At 43.4% G+C, this 18,022-nt stretch overlaps 1 long non-coding RNA gene across 5 annotated transcripts in view; it reads right to left on the bottom strand.

The window, feature by feature from the left end:
* Nucleotides 1-17,437, bottom strand: part of LOC144380438 (uncharacterized) — a 36,852-nt gene extending 19,415 nt beyond the window's left edge. Inside the window, exon 1 of one of the 5 annotated variants that reach the window (XR_013444589.1) lies at nucleotides 15,283-17,437. This is a non-coding gene — a long non-coding RNA (uncharacterized LOC144380438). Of the gene's footprint in view, nucleotides 1-1,060; nucleotides 14,936-15,282 lie in introns of those variants that run through there. The other 4 variants (XR_013444591.1, XR_013444587.1, XR_013444588.1 and 1 more) reach the window with 4 other exon arrangements.
* Nucleotides 17,438-18,022: the final 585 nt, after the last annotated feature.

Here is an 18,022-nt window from a genome sequence, read left to right as displayed (position 1 = left end):
CTGGGGGATGTCTTCAGGCACTCGTGGGAAACAAGCCATGAGGAAATATGGATATGAATTAAAATGGGCAGTAAGCAATGCCACTCAAAATGGTTCTTCTTGCTCCTGCCAGGATGCATGGATGTGCACCAGAAAGTCTCAAATATGATGTTAATATTTTTTTCAGCTGGACCTCTGTGTTTGTTTTACATCAGGGAGACTAAGCTTTTTAGCTTACCAATGTACCTGTAGAAAAAGATGAAGGGGAAAGGGTATAATTGACTTCATAAAGTGGGCAATGTCATAGTTTTCTTATAAAACTTACACTTCTCCATTGCCTTCTTGCCAAACAGGTTCCACAAATATCTCCAACTAAAAAGGCATCGCTACTCTCATGTTTTGTGGCAGAGATAGAATAAAAAGGCACAAAAAGCCAATATATCATATTTATACCCCCAATCCCTGAACCTTGAAAAGCTCAAGCTTATAATGAGATTTAACAATGAACAATTTCCCAGCCTTGGCATATAGCCATACACAGTAGCTAGGCCTTATCTCTTTAATCACTTTTCATACTTCCAAAAGAGGTAAAAACCAAATTACATTAAAATAAACCAACTGGACTACACATATGGCTGCAATATTAAATCATATCCTGGACCAAAGCGAAAAAGTAAACCCACTTCCCTCTTTAAGTTTATCCAACTAACTTCAAACCCTAGTGGGCTCCCTTTTTAAAATTCTGTAACTTATAATTCACACAATGTAGCACTTGATTATCATTTCCTAAAGGTATTTCAAGTGTGCTTATATTAGCTCCTCGGCAATACACCACAGGAATGAGGTTATAGAGGACCACATCATTTCTACCCCTCACTTTGATGTAACCCAGCATAGGGTGGGGTATACGGTATTTCTGTTGGTTAACTCATATGGTGATATATATATATATATAATTGCAGATGAGGTAGGAACAGGGAAGGAGACTTACAGGACCCTCTGACTTTTCTACAGGTAGCATTTAAGAGAATGAAAATAGAACAGGGAAAAGATTACTTAATAACTACAAAGTAGTACTTACAGTATTCTAAAGAGCCAGAGACTCTTCTTACAGCGGTCCAAGGAGCTAGTAGTGCATACTGCACCCTGAGCTGGGCCGATCTTTTGACATCCTTGTTAGAGGAATAGTATCCTTTTTCAGTGATTACAAAGAACTGCTGTTGTGATGACTAGTTATTTGCTTCAGCAGTTCCATATTAGATACTTCTCTGCCACACCCTGCACACTAGAGGCTAGGATATTATTCATTTTACCAGGAAGCTATCTCACTGTTGAAAATTTATGTCCAGAAGAATGACTAGATCTTGGCTTATTTTTCCTTTAATATAAAACAGGGAAATTGGTCCCATCATTTCTAAGTCCTCACTTCAGTGTAGTGCTTCAGGCTACTTTAAATTAGCAGAATTAAACAGGGTGCATTTTATTTATGTAATAGCTTAATCAGGTAAAGTGAACTATGGTTTTCCAAAGTGCCTCAGCATATGTTCTCTCAGTTCATTCTTTTACAGCAATCTTCTTGAAATAAGTGTGGTTGATGATCCAGATGAAGAAATTTAAGGATTAGAAAGTTTAGGTAGTTTTTCTAAAAGTGAACGGTGGTAAAGCCCGAATAAAGAATGGTTTTAAAATGGTGGTAGAGCCCAAAGATATGTGTCTGAAGAGCTCTGCTCTAGAACTCTTGGGAATACTAAAACAGCAAGATTCACAGTGGTCTATCCACAGACCCACCACCCATAGTAAAATGAGAGACACTGGTCATCAGGTACATAGTATAAATGGGTTTTTGGACTTCAAAAATTAAATGACCAGGTTTACAATTCCATCTTGCAAACAGCATTTTTTTATTGTATCCTGGCAACCGGCACTGTACACTAGCAATATACAAGAGGGGAAGAGAGATTCTTGGCCAGGCAATCTGCTCTGGAAGGAAGAATGCACAGATGGTGCTAACCTTTCTTCCTGGGGAGACAATTTTCAACTGATACTTATATTGAAAATCCATAATAAAAGGCGGCAATCCGGCTTTCGAGGCCTGACTTGCCTTGAGCATTTTGTTCAGTAAAGCAGTAACAAAGGTGGGTAGGGACGGTTCCTGTCCCAGAATGTGACAACTGGAATTGGATCATTAACAAATGCAGAAAAAGGAGTGAAGGCCCATCCGCTTAATTCAGGTCTGCTTTTGGTAGTCAATACTGCACACTTGACATCAAAGTGGTAGGAAAATCGTGGGCTGATGAGCTGAAAAATGGGACAATCAGTACTGTGTCAATAACACAGAAGGGACTTTGGGTAGTCAGCAATGCAATGCAAAGAAGTGGAGGGGTCCATGTCTGATGGGTGGGACTAAGGAAAGTACAACTGAGGCATTACAGCAATATAAAGTGGGTAAGGCAATGACACAGGGATTGTTAATGTTTTAAGTCCAAGAGCAAGGGCCTTGCCCAGTCAACATTCCCCAGCAATAATGCAAAGGGAGGGGGAGGGACAATCTTATTTAATGGCTGAATAGATGAACACCTGAAACTGTGACAAAGGTCCACAGGAAGGGTCCAAGGGTGAGCACGGGTTGGGAAGAGGGAGGATAAGGGGAAGACCATGACTACTTGGAATTTTATAGATAGGAGCAATACAAAAGGAGAGGGAGTATGGGTTGCTATTTGATAGACAAGTTCACAGCATACTGCAATGTTTATACTTAAATTATGTCATGCAAAATTGGGGCTGGGAATGTTTGCCTAACAAGGCCAGGGAGGAAAAACTCATTGCTAATTGCCATTGTGCCCATTAACAGTCCCAGGAGAAGTTTTGTGTGGTCAGCACAAAGTATAGTAGTATAGTAATATAGTAATAGTAATTACTATAGTAATGCAAAGGGGGTTTAAGGGAATGTTATCCTAAATCTAACAGAAGGGAACATAGATAATTGCCCATTGACTGTCCAAGAAAGGGACCTTAGTCAGTACCCCTGATGTATACAAAGGGAGTACATAGGTCCCATCATTGCTAGTGGGGCATATTAATTGTCCAAGAGCTGAGGTCATGATAGCAGTCCTCAGCAGCAATCCAAAGGCAATGGTAGGGGCATAAAGCATCCTTTCACACTGCACAAATCCACAAACAAATACAAGTATGTATATTAATACTCTCAGGAAGAGCTCATTTATGGTTAACATGCCCCTGATGCAAAGGGAGTTTGAGGGGATGCAATCCTAGTCCAACAGAAAAGATGGACAATTGCAATTATACACATTAAAGTCCAAAAGAAAGGGCATTAGGTAAATAGCATCTCCTTACTCCAAAGCAAAGAGGGTACAGGGGTTCTAGTATAAGGCATACTTAGCAAACTGCATTTATACACATGAACTTTCCAAGTGAAAGAGTTTTAAATAGTGGACACTACCTGCTAAACATGCTAAGGAAGTAGGTAGGGTCCTTATTGAGTACATAAAACAGGAAAAAATGCAATTGCACGTACTAACAGTCCAAAAGAGGGCCTTAGTTCATCAGCACACTCTGCTGTATTGCAAAGGGAAGGTGAGGGTATAGGACCTTAGTCTACTGAAGACAACAGAACAATTTCAATTATGAATGTTAGCGGTTTGCTACAAGGACCTTTGGGAGAAAAGAGTATCCCCTGCAGCAGTGCAAAGGAGGTATGATAGTTTTGGAAGTGACAGGGTTGTGGAAAACTACAATTCTGCGCATTAACTATCCAAATGTAAATGTCTTAGCAGTGGGCACCACCTACTGGAAGGCTTAGAAGTAGGGGTGGGTGGTGTCTCCTCATCTAGTGCCTAAGAACCCGGACAAATGCAGTTATGCACATTAACAGGACAAGTTAGGGGTCAGCAACCTTGGTATACTGCAATGACATACAACAGGGTAGCATGAACTAAGCTGCAATTATGTACATTAATGCCTAAGGGATATGGTATGGTTAATTAAAACCATGTACCTTGTACAAATATAAGGATCTTAAAGTAATGGGCACTCCCTGCTAAAAGGTAAAGGGAGTGGGGAGAGGGGTGTCCTTAATTCAGTGTACAGAAACATGTACAAATGGAATTACGCATAACCACAAGCCATGAATAAAGGCCTTAGTGATCAGTACCCCTGCTATACTACAAAAGGGGTCTGAGAGGGTAGTACCTTATTCAAATGGGATGAGCCATGTGCAATTATGCACATTAATATCCATGGTGCATGGTTGTGGTCAATTACAATTGTGTTCCTTGACTGCTCAAGTGTAACAGCCTTGTAGAGGGGGCACTCCCTGCATAATAGATAATAGATAGAGGGAGTGGGGAGAGGTGTTCTTCTTCAGTACACAGGAACCCAGACAAATACAATCATGCATCTTAACAGGCCAAGAAATGGGACCTTATGGGTCAGAATTTCCTGCAGTACTTCAAAGGCAGTGTGAAGGGTAAGAATCCTAATTTAATTGTCATTATGCACATTAACAGTTTGAGAAAGAGGCCTTAAATTGACAGTATCCCATGCAGTAAAGCTTAGAGGTTCTGAAAAGAGTCAGGGACCCAAGTTAACTCAAAGGACAGTGGACAACTGAAACTACACACATCCACAGTCCCAAGAGAAAGGCTTTAATGTGGTCAGTCACCTCTGTTTCAGTAAGTGCAAAGTCCTGAACTTAGGCACAGTTGTGGACAACTGAGTGTGTACAAAACAACAAGGTTGTGCACATTAAACTGCATTAGTGTGTAAAATCTTGAGTAGTAGGCACCTCCTGCTGGAATATAAATAGTATGGGGAGGATGCTTACCTGGTGCACAGGTATAAGAGCAAATGTTAAGTATGCACAAACAGTCCAAGGGAGTGAATCTTGGCTAGTCAGAAGCCCCTGGAATAATGTAAATTGGGCAAGGAAATGAGATCTTACTCTAACATAAGGGAGCATGGATTGCTCTAATTATGCACATTTAAACTGCACAGGAGAAGCAGTCATAGTTGGTCAGCACCCCTGACACAGAGAAGGTGTTATGGGGATGGGATCCCAGTGCAATTTGGCACATTAACTGTCCAACAGAAAGGCTGTAGGTCAGTACCCCCATATAATACTAAGAAGTAAGGATATTAGCTTATCAAGAGGGCACATGCACATTAAGAGTCCCAAGAAAAGAACTTTGAGATACTAGCATCCCCTGATGTAATATAAAAAAGGTGGGAAATTAGTTTAAAGAGAAGGACCATAATCATTGGAATTTTGCACACAAATAGTCCTGGAAAAAAGTAACTGAGGTAATTAATTCCAAGAGAGTACAGAGGACTTAAATGAAAGACACAGTGTGGTCAATTACCATGGTTCACTTTATCCTAGTACAAAGGTCTTAAATAAAGTGCATCCACTACTGAATACATGGGAAATTAGTGAAATCTTATCTACTGCAGAGAAAAAAGGAACAAATACAATTATGCACATTAACAGTGCAAAAAAAGGGGGGCCTTGGTTTTCAGCAAACCCCTACTGTAACGTTAACAGGGTGTGAGTGAATGGGATACACCTTAATAGTCCCAAGTACCTTCTGAGGTAATGTAAAAGGAGTGAGAGGGCATGGGACCCTAGACTAACAAGAGGGACCACAACTGCATTTAAGCACATTCACAGTCCCAAGTACCCTCTGCTATAATGCAAAGACAGTAGGAGGGCATGGGAAAATATACTAACAAAGGGAACCACTGCTAAAATTAAGCACTTTATCCTCCCCAAATATACTCCCAGATAATGTAAAGGGAGTTGGTGGGCATGGGATCCTACAAGACAGAAGGTACCACAGCTGTGAGCATTTGACAGGCCCAAGTATTCTCTGCTGTGATGCAGAGTTGGAGGTGTAGAATCCTAAACTAACAGAAGGGAACACGGCTGCAATTAAGCACCTTTCAGTACGAAATCTGCTCCCAGGTAATATAAAGGGAGGAGGTGGTCATGACTAGCAAAATGGACCACACCTGTATTTAAGCAATTAACAGTTCCAAGTACCACCTGCTGTAATACAGCAAAGGGAGTTAGAGGGCATCGGATCCTAGACAAACAGAGGGCACCACAGGTGCAAATGAGCACTTTAACGGTCCCCAAAGTCCTCCCAGGTAATGTAAAGGGAGTAGAAGCGGATGGGATCCTAAACCAACAAAAGTGACTACACTTTAAGTGTTAAGTACTTTAACAGCCCCAAGTACCCACTGCTATAATGCAAAAGAGTAGGAGGGCATGGGAAACTAGACACACAAAAGGGACCACAGCTCCAACTGAGCATTTAAACAGTCCCAAATACATCCTCAGGTAATGCAAAGTGAGTTGGAGGACATAGGATCCTAGGTTAACAAAAGGGATCAGGACTGCAATTGAGCCCATTAAAAGTCCCAAATATCCTCTGCTGTAATGGACAGAAAGTTAAGAGGGCATGGGATGCTAGACTAACAGAAGGAACCACAGCTGCAAATAAGCACATTACAGTCTCAAATCTGTTCCTAAGTAATGCAAAGGGAGTTGGAAGGGACTGGAAACTAGACTAACAGAAGGGACAACAACTGTAATTAAGCTTGTTAACATTCCCGTATCTGCTCCCAGTAATGTAAAGGGAGAAGGGAATGAGATCCTAGACTAACGGACGGGACCACACCTGCAATTAAGTACTTTAACAGTCCCAAGTACCATCTGTTGTAATGCAAAGAGAATAGGAGGGCATGGGAACGATACTAACAAAAAATGCTCGATTTAGTTGTGTGGCGCCTTCTAACAGTCCCAAAAATCCTCCCAGGTAGTGTGAACAGAGTAGGAGGAGATGGGATCCCAGGAATTACAGAAGCTACAACAGCAGCAATTAACAATCCCAAGGACCCTCTGTTGTAATGTAAATTGAATAGGAGGACATGGGAAACTATACTAATAGCAGAGACAACAGCTGCAATTAAGCAATTTAACAGTTCCAAATACACTCCCAGGTAACACAAAGGCGGTTGGAAGGCTTGGGATACTAGACTAACAGAAGGGACCACAGCTACAGTTAAGCCTATTAACAATCCAATGCCCTCTGCTGTAATACAAAGGTAGTTGGCGAACACTGGGATCCTGTAACAACAGAAGGGACCACAGGTGCGATCAAGAACTTTTTAGTCCCAAATACTACCAGGTAATACAAAGGTGTAAGAGGAGATGGGATCCTAGACTACTGGAAGGGACCACAGCTAAAATTAAACATATTAGTAGTCCCAAGTAGTCCTTGCTGTGTGCAGAAGGAGCTGGAACACACGGGACCCCAGACTAACAAACGGGACCACAGCTGCAAACAAGCACATTAATAGTCCCAAATCCACTTCCAGGTAATACAAAGTGAGTAGGAAGGGATGGGACCCTAGACTAAGGAAAGGGACCATAGCTGCAACTAAGCACTTTAACAGTCCCAAAGACAATCCCAGGGAATACAAAGGGAGTTAAAGGATGTGAGATCCTAGACTAACAGAAGGGACCGTGGCTGCAATTAAACACCTTAAAGGTCTCAAGTACCCTCTGCTGTAATGCAAAGGAAGCGGGAGGGCATGGGAAACTAGACGAACAGAAGGGACTGTAACTGCAGTTACGCACAAGAACAGTCCCAAATGCCCTGCCATGTAATGTAAAGGGAGTAGAAGGGGAATGGGATCCTAGACTTGACAGAAGGCAGCACAGCTACATTCAAGCACCTTAAAGGTGCCAAGTACCCTCTGCTATAATGCACAGGGAGTTGGAGAGGAGGGAATCCTACATTAACATGAGGGACAAGGCTTCATTTAAGCATATGAGACTTCATATACATTATGTATAATGCAAAAGGAGTTAGGTGGGGATAGGATTTAAGCACAATAACAGTCTCATGTAAACTCTGTAATGCAAACTGAGTAGGAGGGGATGGGATCCTAGACAAACTAAAGGGACTCTGGTGGCAGTTAAGCACATTTACTGTCCCAAGTATCCTCTGCATAAAGGCAAAGGAAATAGGAGGGGATGGGATCCTAGACTAACAGAAGGCACCATAGCTGCCTCTGAGGACCTTAAAGATCCCAACTACCCTCTGCTGTAACGCATAGGGAGTTGAAGAGGATGGAATCCTACGCTAACATAAGGGACATGGCTTCATTTAAGCACATTAACAGTCCCATGTACGCTCCATGATAATGCAAAGGGAGTAGGTAGGGATGGGATTCTGGTCTGTAAGAAGGGACCACAGCTGCATTAGAGCACATTAACAGTCCCTCACACCCTCAGTGGTAATGCAAACCCTGTAGGAGGGGACGGGATCCCAGACAAACAGAAGGGACTATAGCAGCAATTAGGCACATCAACAGTCCCAAGTACCCTCTGCAGTAATGCAAAATAGGAGAGGATGGAAACATAAACAGAAGGGGACACAGCTGCATTTAAGCACCTTAAAGGTCTCAAGTACCCTCTATGTAATGCAAAGGAAGTGAGGTGGGGATGGGATCCTAGACTAACAGAAGGCACCATAGCTGCCTTTGAGGACCGTGAAGATCACAACTACCCTCTGCTGTTAATGCATAGGGAGTTAGAGAGGATGGAATCCCTACACTAACATATGGGCTGTAGCTGCATTTAAGCAACATTAACAGTCCCATGTACCCTCCATGATGCAAAGGGAATAGGTGGCGACGGAATCCTCGTCTAACAGAAGGGACCATAAGTACATTTAAGCACATTAACAGTTCCTCGCACCATCGGTGGTAATGCAAATGCTGTAGCAGGAGATGGGATCCTAGACAAACAGAAAGGACTATAGTGGCAAGTAGGCACATTAACAGTCCCAAGTATCCTCTGCAGTAATGCAAAGGGAGTTAGGTGGGGATGGGATCCTAGACTATCAGAAGGCACCACAGCTGTGTTTAAGAACCTTAAAGGTCTCAACTACCCTCTGCTGTAATGCACAGGGAGTTAGAGAGAATGGAATCCTACATTAACATAAGGGATCATAGCTGCACTTAAGCACATTAACAGTCCCAAGTACCCTCTGCAATTATGCAAATGCAATTAGGTGGGGATGGAATCCTAGGTTAACAGAAGAGACTTTAGCTGCCTTTAAGCACATTAACAGTCCCTTGTACTTTTTGTGGTATTGCAAACCCTGTAGGAGGGGACAGGATCCTAGACAAACAGAAGGGACTGTAGTGGCAATTCGATACATTAACAGTCCCTTGTACTTACTGTGGTAACGGAAACCCAGTAAGAGGATAGGATCCTAGATTAACAGAAGAGACAGTAGCTGCATTCAAACACTTAATTGTCCCTTGTACCTTCTGTAGCAATGCAAACGATTTGGGAGGGGATGGGATCATAGACAACAGAAGGGACTTTAGTGGCAATTAGGCACATTAACAGTCCCAAGTATCCTCTGCAGAAATGCAAGGAAGTAGGAGGGGATGGGATCCTAGACTAACAGAAGGCACCATAGCCGCCTCTGAGGACCTTAAAGATCCCAACTACCCTCCGCTGTAACGCATAGGGAGTTGAAGAGGATGGAATCCTACACTAACATAAGGGACCATGGCTTCATTTAAGCACATTAACAGTCCCACGTATGCTCCATGATAATGCAAAGGGAGTAGGTAGAGATGGGATCCTGGTCTAAAAGAAGGGACCATAGCTGCAGTACAGCACATTAACAGTCCCAAGCACCCTCTGCAATAATGCAGACAGAGTTAGGTGGGGACCAGGTCCTAGGTTAACAGAAGAGATCTTAGCTGCGTTTAAACACATTAACAATCCCTTGTACCCTCTGTGGTAATGCAAACGGTGTGGAATGGGATGCGATCTTAGACTAACAGAAGGGATTGTAGCAGCAATTGGGCATGCTAACAGTCCCAAGTATCCTCTGCAGTAATGCAAAGTAGGAGAGGATAGGAACATAAACTAACAGAAGGGGCCACAGCTGCATTTAAGCACCTTGAAGGTCAAAACTACCCTCTGCTGTAATACACAAGGAGTTGGCCAGGATGGAATCCTACACTAACTTAAGGGTCTGTGGATGCATTTAAGCACATTAACAGTCCCATGTACCCTCCATGACAATGTAAAGGGAGTATGTGGGAACGGGTTCCTACTCTAATAGAAGGGACCACTGCTACGGTAAGTTCATTAGCAGTCTCAAGTACCCTCTGCAATAATGCAAAGAGAATTAGGTGGGGATGGGAACCTAAGTTAACAGAAAAGACAGTAGCTGCATTTAAGCACCTTAACAGTCCCTTGTACTCTCTTTGGTGATGCAAACCATGCAGGAGAGGATAAGGATCTAGACAAACAGAAGAAACTATAGCGGCAATTAGGCACATTAACAGTCCCAAGTAGCCTCTGCAGTAATGCGAAGGAAGTAGGAGATGGGAACAGAAACAGAATGAGCCATACCTGCACTTAAGCACCTTAAAGGTCTCAAGTACCCTCTGCTGAAATGAAAGGAAGTAGGAGTGCATGGGAAACTAGATTAACAGAAGGGACTATAGCTGTAATTAAGTTCATTAACAGTCCCAAACACCATCTGCTCTAATGCAAAGGAAGTGGGAGGGCATAGGATCCTAGACTAAAAGAAGGGACTGTAACTGCAGTTACGCACAAGAACAGTCCCAAATGCCCTGCCATGTAATGTAAAGGGAGTAGAAGGGGAATGGGATCCTAGACTTGACAGAAGGCAGCCCAGCTACATTCAAGCACCTTAAAGGTGCCAAGTAGCCTCTGCTATAATGCACAGGGAGTTGGAGAGGAGGGAATCCTACATTAACATAAGAGACAGAGCTGCATTTAAGCACATTAACAGTCCCGTGTACACTGTGTGCTAATGCAAAGCTAATAGAAGATGGAGGGGATCTAGACTACTGGAAGGGACCACAGCTAAAATTAAACATATTAGTAGTCCCAAGTAGTCCTTGCTGTGTGCAGAAGGAGTTGGAACACACGGGACCCCAGACTAACAAACGGGACCACAGCTGCAAACAAGCACATTAATAGTCCCAAATCCACTTCCAGGTAATACAAAGTGAGTAGGAAGGGATGGGACCCTAGACTAAGGAAAGGGACCATAGCTGCAACTAAGCACTTTAACAGTCCCAAAGACAATCCCAGGGAATACAAAGGGAGTTAAAGGATGTGAGATCCTAGACTAACAGAAGGGACCGTGGCTGCAATTAAACACCTTAAAGGTCTCAAGTACCCTCTGCTGTAATGCAAAGGAAGTGGGAGGGCATGGGAAACTAGACGAACAGAAGGGACTGTAACTGCAGTTACGCACAAGAACAGTCCCAAATGCCCTGCCATGTAATGTAAAGGGAGTAGAAGGGGAATGGGATCCTAGACTTGACAGAAGGCAGCCCAGCTACATTCAAGCACCTTAAAGGTGCCAAGTAGCCTCTGCTATAATGCACAGGGAGTTGGAGAGGAGGGAATCCTACACTAATAAGGGACAGAACTGCATTTAGCACATTAACAGTCCCATGCACATTGTTGTGCTAATGCAAAGTGAATAGAAGGGGATGGAATCCTAGACTAACAGAAGGGATTGTAACTGCAATTAAGCACATTTACAGTCCCAAGTAGCCTCTGCAGTAATGCAAAGGAAATAGGAGGGGATAGGAACATAAACTAACAGAAAGGGCCATAGCTGCATTTAAGCACCTTAAAGGGCCCAAGTACCCCATGCAGTAATGCATACGGAGTTAGAGAGAATGGAATCTTACAGTGACGTAAGGAACCATAGCTGCCTTAGAGGACATTAACAGTCCCAAGTACCCTTTGCAATAATGCAAAGGAAGTTAGACAAGGACTGGATCCCAGGTTAAGAGAAGAAACCATAGCTGCCTTTAAGCACATTAATAGTCCCTTGTAACTTCTGTGGTAATGCAAACCCTGTAGGAGGGGATGGGATCCCAGACAAACAGAAGGGACTACAGTGGCAAGTAGGCACATTAATAGTCCCAAGTATCCTCTGCAGTAATGCAAAGTAAGAGGGGATGGGAACATAAACAGAAAGGGCCATAGCTGCATTTAAGCACCTTAAAGGTCTCAAGTACCCTCTGTTGTAATACAAAGGAAGTGGGAGTGCATGGGAAACTAGGTTAACTGAAGGAACTATAGCTACAATTAAGCTCATTAATAGTCCCATTGTACCCTTCATAATAATGCAAAGGGAGTAGGTGGGGATAGGATCCAGCCGAAGGGACCATAACTGCAATTATGCACATCAACAGTCCCAAGTACCCTCTGCATTTAAATGGGGAAAAAGGGATCCTAGGTTAACAGAGGCCATAGCTGCCATTTAAGCACATTAGCAGTCCCTTGTACTCTGTGTAATGCAAACTCAGTAAGAGGGAGGGGACTGGGATCCTAGACAAACTGAAAGAACTCTGGCAGCAATTACCCACATTACAGTCCCAAGTATCCTCTGCAGAAATGCAGAGGAAGTAGGAGGGGATGGGATCCTAGACTAAAAGAAGGCACCATAGCTGCCTTTGAGGACCTTAAAGGCAGGATCCCAACTACCCTCCGCTGTAACGCACAGGGAGTTGGAGAGGATGAAATCCTACACTAACATAAGGGACAGAGCTGCATTTAAGCACGTTAACAGTCCCATTGTACACTTTACGCTAATGCAAAATGAGTAGAAAGGGACAGGATCCTAGACTAACAGAAGGAATTATAGCTGCAATTATGAACATTAACATTTCCAAGTATTCAGTGCAGTAATGCAAAGGAAATAGGAGGGGATGAGAACATAGACTAACAGAAGGGACTGTAACTGCCTTAAGCCCCTTAAAGGGCCCAAGCAGCCTCTGCAGTAATGCAAAGGGAGTTAGGTGGAAATGGGATTCTAGGTTAACCACAGGAGACATCGGAGATCGCCATTTTGCACATGAACAATTTTAGGAGAAGAGCCTTAGGTAATTAGCACCTTTTAGATGTAAAGATGGTGCAGAGTTCCTAATACAAAAGACTCAGTCTAATCAATTAATATTGTACACACAAAGTATCCTAAGTGTATAGTTCTTTAGTAAAGGTCCCCTGCTAGAATACAAAGGGAGTGCGTGTGCCTAGTTCACAGAATACGTGCCAATGCAATTATGAAAATTATCAATTCAAGAGGATCCTTGAGTGATCAGCCCACATTATAGCATGCAAATGGGATACAGTGGCCCTTTCAAATGGACAGGACTCTGCACAACTGCAACTGTGCAAATTAACTGTCCAAGAACTGAGTTCTTGAATAATCTGCACTCCCTAGCAATATCCCAAAAAGGTTAGGATTTCATTTTTCATTGCACAGCACCATGGATATATGCAATTATGCACACCAACTGTTTAAAAGAATTGACCTCAGGTAATCAGAACTCCTCATAAGCAATGGCATAAAGATAAGGTTATATCCCAAACTAACTGGTGGGGCCATGGGCAATGAGGATTTTATATATTAATGCAAGGTAGTAAGCAGTCTGCACTACCTAGAAGTAACGAAAAGAGCATGGGTGGGTCTTGTCTTTTAGACAGGACCATGAACAATAATAATTGTACTCATTAATATCCCAAAGTTAAAGGACTCTGAGGATGAGCACCTCTGCTATAATGCAAAGAAGTTACAAAGGATTTGTGTAATGAACAGGGGTGTAGACAATTGGGATTATACTCATTACTCATTCAAGGAATATGATCCCAGGTAGTCAGCACTTCCTAGTAGCAATGCAAAGGGGATGGAGGGTCATTGATTACTGGGCAAGACGATGTACAATTACAATTTGGTACTTTAATCCCAGAAGCAGGACAAAAATGGTAGGGTGCCTTTGTTTAATGAACAAGGCTGATACAATTGGGACTGAGCATGTTAACCGTTTAAAGACTCATGTTTTCTGCACCCACTCCTGAATTCAGCACAAGGGTATTGGACTGGGATCTAATCCAATGGGCAGGATTACGGACAATTAAAATTTCACTCAGTGTAGAGTTCAGGTGGATCAGCACAATTTATGAACACTGCCCAGAAAACTGGGACTGTGACTACTGCAGCAATGACAGAGGAATGGTTTCTCCTTCCTGAAGGGCAGGGGAGAGATGATGAATAACCAAAATTATGAACAATAGGTGTCTGATATGAAGCTCTCAAATAACATTTTCTAACATTAACACAAAGGTACATGGACTGTTTGTTCTAACATGGGACAGTGGACAAATGGGATTGTGTACATTAATTGAAAATGACTCAAGTAGTCAACTCAGAAAATTAGCAATGCTAGAGAGGCAGATAGGGTATTCCAGTCTTATGGACCAGCAATGGACAACTTATTTTTAGCACCAAATCAATGCAAATTGGGAATGACTTTAGGGGTGATGGCTGGGGCTGGGGCTGGGGCTGGGGCTGGGCCTGGGGCTGGGGATGGGCCTGGGCCTGGGACTGGGACTGGGACTGGGGCTGGGACTGGGGCTGGGATTGGGACTGGGATTGGGACTGGGGATGGACCTGGGGCTGGGGCCGGGGCTGATGCTGGGGCTGGGGCTGGGGCTGGGACTGGGACTGGGACTGGGCGGCTGGGGCTGGGGCTGGGGCTGGGGCTGGGGCAGGGCTGGACACAGGGCAGGGGAAGGGCTGGTGCCAGATAGTCGGCGGCGGGGGGGGCGGCTGCTGGGAGGAGGGCTGGGGAGGATCTGGGGGCTGTGGAGACAAGGAACCACAGAAAATTGAAACTGTGGGCATTAACTTTCAATAATGTTTGACTAGAGGAACAAGTCCACAGCAAGTCAAGTTTCCTGATAGGTAAGTTATTAATTAGTGCAGCATTCAGGATGGCAACAAAGCAAGGCCTGGACTGGAGTGGACCTTCAAGTATTCCTTATTACATTTAATCATAAAGTTAAAATTTTAATTATTTCTGTGCTATGACTTTTCAAAAATCCAAAAGGAAGTAGTTTATTAAGTCAATTTCAAAGTAAAAAAGTAACAAAAAGTTTTTAAATGCCGATTTGACTTTGAATATCTAAAGCCAAAAAAAATAGTTTAAGCAATTTGTAAAAAAGAAACTGAAAACTTTAAGGAATTTTAAGGAACCCAAAAATGAAAACTCATTTAATGTAATTGAATTCTACAAATAAGCTCCTAAATACATTCCCAGAATAGTCACTTAAAGCTTAAAACTAAAACTAGCAAACCACATAATCAAACTATGTAAGACTGACATCCAAGAAATAAATATAAATCAAAATCCGACCCCAGCATTAGCCACGGGGTAGGTGTTCCTCTTGAGGAAGGCAGGGATTCCTCTTCTGCCACCTGTTGGCCAACGATCATCTGTGATCCATTCTGGTTCTTGCCAGGACTCACCACCATGTTCACACCTGGCAGGCATGGAGCACTGCCCCTGGCCACATTGCAGAAGAGCAAAGGCCCGGGGGGAGGGGGGTAGACTAGCCATAGGCCATGGCACCAATGCAGAGAAATGGGGGTTAGGTTCAGCCCAGAGCCAAATATCCAACACTGCAAGAGGCAGTGCTGGAGGGGAGGGAGCAAATCAAAGGGGAGGGAGCAAGTGAGAGGGGAGGGAAGTGGTAAAGGCAAGTGTCCTTGGAAAGACCTTGGGTACCACCCACTGAGAGGAGAAGACGTACAAACATGGCTCCTCTGCTTCCTCCTGACTGGCTGAATAAAGACGGCAGTGAGGTGCTATGCTAACTCACACAGTCTAATTCCATCCTCCAGTAATTGGCTATGCCCAATTCTACCACCCTTTCTGATTGGGTGGGTCATGCGGCAATCCAACATTGTCCATCCCACCTTTCTCTCACTTTTCGCGGCAAACACGACAACGCCCGCCATCTTTAACAATGCGGCAGGCCCACCTGGTGCAAAGCCCGCCAAGAATGTACCGGGCAAAAATCCCCGCCACGACGTCCACGTGACAAACTGCCATGATATCCAAATGACAAGGTCTGCCATATTGTCCCTGCGGCAAAACCTGTCAGGAAACGCATACGGCAAAGAAAAAAGCCCGCCATGTTTTACACTGCGGCAAGTACTCCAGCCGCCATCTTTTACTATGTAACAGAATATTTGCACCGCCATGCTGTGTACTAGAACAAAGACACCACCATGATGTGGCCTTCCCGCCACATGAACACTGCGGCAAAATTGGGTCCGCCATTTTGGACACTCTAACAAAGCAGAGAGCCATGCTGAGCAATGCCGCAAACCCAAAATCGCCATTTTGAACCCTGTGCCTAAGTCTTCTCCCTATCATTTTCGACCAGCCTCTTGTAACATGACACAAGACCATCCTGTTTTTCTACCCCATGATATCACAGTTCATGCAAAGCTCCTAACAAGCTCCAAATCAGCTCATTCAAAACATTTAGCTAATGCAACGCATATAACTGCCTTTGCCTGTCCCGCTATCCATCTTAGCTCCCTAATTTATAGTTGGCACAAACAACCAGCCCCCAACCGACCGGCTGAAGTGGCCGCCATCTTTCCTCCCCAACCTAACTAACCCCTTAGCCTAACTGCAAAGTCATCTCCCAGCCAAAGCCGTAGGTTCACTCACACAACACCAAACGATTAGCAGCATAAATTTGCAGACATTCCAGATAGCACAACCAACACTTCCATCCATAAAAGGCCCCGATGGGCAATGAGAAAAAAAAAAATCTAAACAGGTATCCACAGCCCCGATGGGCAAGGAAAAAAAAAAAATTAAGGCAGGTATCCGAGGCCCCGATGGGCAAGGGAAAAAAAAAAATAAAAGCAGGTATCCGAGGCCCCGATGGGCCAAAAAGTACATTTTTTTTAAAGCAGGTATCCATTGCCCCGATGGGCCAGGGGGTTGGGGAGAGAGGGGGGGACACAGCAGGTATCCGAGGCCCCGATGGGCTAAGGGGGAAAAAAATAATAAAAGCAGGTATCCGCGGCCCCGATGGGCAAATTAAAAAAAAAAAATTAAAAGGCAGGTATCCACAGCCCCGTTGGGCAAAAATAATAAGAATGATGGTGATGATAATAATAATAATGAAACCCGGTATCCGCAGCCCCGATGGGCAAAATACAGAATAGAGAAGGAAAAAGAAAACTAAACCACGAAAAAAGATACATCAACCAAAAATCATTCCAATGAAAAATTCCTTTAAAACTGAAAATTGCCTAAAAATATCCCAAATACCTGAAAAATAGGGAGGAGGTGTCAAGAAAACACTCGAAGAAAGTTTAGGATTATCAAAATATTTTATGGAATTTTGGTGAATTTTCTTAAAGAAATACGCCATAAGAGGTGGTTGGGGCTGGAAAATGTTCCAGAAAGAACCACACGGGCAAAGATATCCACTCTTATCGAGCTTCCAAGCCGGGAAGGGAAGAAATATGGCGGCAGCAGCAAATTGCAGTGCTTTAAGAAGTGAGGGGGAGGGGACCTGAGGGCGGAGGGAGTAGAAGAGGAGTGGCCTAGAAGATTGAAAGCCAGACATCTTTGTGGTTTAACTGGTTCAAAATTTAACCAGTAACAAGAAAAAGGGAGATTTCAAGAAAACAGCAACATGTTAGAAAGAACACTAGACTGGAAGTAGGCTTCATTTCTTGACCACAAATTCAATGGGTTTTCAATGGGTTCTTATCTATAAAATAGGGACGTTGAGTAAATCAAATTAGATAACTGAGGCTAAAATTCTCCACAAATAGCATAGCAAGTGAAAGGGTTTTAATTTAGTTTGGTTTTGAAATGGGAAGAAGGGGGAGGTAAAGCTTTGATATGTTGATAAAGAATCCCAATACCTCTTTCAGCCAGAATGTGTAACTCCCCCACCAAACGTTTGAACCAAGGAAGCTAGGAAGGGTACTACATTAAGGTTAGAACCCTCTCCAAGGGACTTTCCCTTCCATTATCTAATGAGATAGTGCCCGTTTATTCCTATGTTTTATAGATAATGAAGCTGTTACATGATATGCATGAGGTCACACGGCATGAT

This window comes from Halichoerus grypus, chromosome X (assembly GCF_964656455.1).
Source record: "Halichoerus grypus chromosome X, mHalGry1.hap1.1, whole genome shotgun sequence".
Classification (NCBI taxonomy): domain Eukaryota; kingdom Metazoa; phylum Chordata; class Mammalia; order Carnivora; family Phocidae; genus Halichoerus; species Halichoerus grypus.
Note: the sequence above shows the minus strand (reverse complement) of the source record. Positions and strands in the feature narration are given on the sequence as shown.